The following is a 962-nucleotide window of genomic DNA, read 5'->3' as shown; positions in this document are numbered from 1 at the left end:
GAGCCGTGCCCGCCCCGTGCCCTTGGCGGCGTTGTGCGTCGCTCTGCCCCGGCGCTCCGCGCCCGCGGGGCTTCCAGCGCTCCGCCGTGCTCCGCCTGCGCCGGGAGCGGGACGCGCTGTAACTGCTACCGCTACCCCTATCTCGGTTCAGTTATAAGCAGAACGCAGCGTTTCGATCTCAAGGTGTGCGAAATGCACGGGAAGAAGTTCGGCTCTTCGCAGAGCTTCCTTCGTTATGGACATCCGAAGTCCTTTCTCTCTGAACTTGTGCTGCTTATGTGGCGTTTTGCACCGTTTGGAATGGGCTCAGATGTGTCGTGTGTCCTTCACCTTGAACACATAATGCAGTGAGGAGGCCGTCCTTGCTTCAGAGGGGCTTTGTGTGCCATGTTGCTCTTTCCTTCTTAATCCAGAAAGAAAACTTCAAGAGAACATAACCCTAGAATCAACCCCCAGCCTCAAATACAACTGCAAACCAACGGCACTCTTGTGCTCCTGCATGTGCCGTGGGGATGGCTGGGCAGATCCATGTGGGTTGTGCCAGCAGTGGGATGTGCTTGGGCTGAGCACTCAGATTCCTGCACCTAAAGGGCCGGAGGGGTTGGGAGCACAGGAGGGGACCAGGAGCGCAGCTCGAGAGCTGCAGGTAGGGCTGTCATATGGCTGCACTGCCAGCTGCGATGCTGGGAGCTGCTGGGCCGCCCGCAGTCTCTTCCCACCGATAATTATGCATCAGTTCTGCATTCCCCTCTTCTCCCCCCTGCCAGACCTCAACCCTGTGTACTAATGAGAGCAGCTAACTTTACAAGTGTCCTTTGTAGTCGCTGAAAGCCCGGAGCCATTCCTTGGAAGGATTTTACTAGAATAACACTTCTCAATAAACTGGCGGTTGGAGTGAGGCTTAGAAAAGATGCTAATAAATCTCACAGTGACGGGCTGGTTTTTAAGCTTCCTAAATTACT

Source organism: Meleagris gallopavo, chromosome 3 (genome assembly GCF_000146605.3).
Source record: "Meleagris gallopavo isolate NT-WF06-2002-E0010 breed Aviagen turkey brand Nicholas breeding stock chromosome 3, Turkey_5.1, whole genome shotgun sequence".
Classification (NCBI taxonomy): domain Eukaryota; kingdom Metazoa; phylum Chordata; class Aves; order Galliformes; family Phasianidae; genus Meleagris; species Meleagris gallopavo.
The sequence above is the reverse complement of the archived record's forward strand: the minus strand, read 5'-3'. Positions refer to the sequence as shown.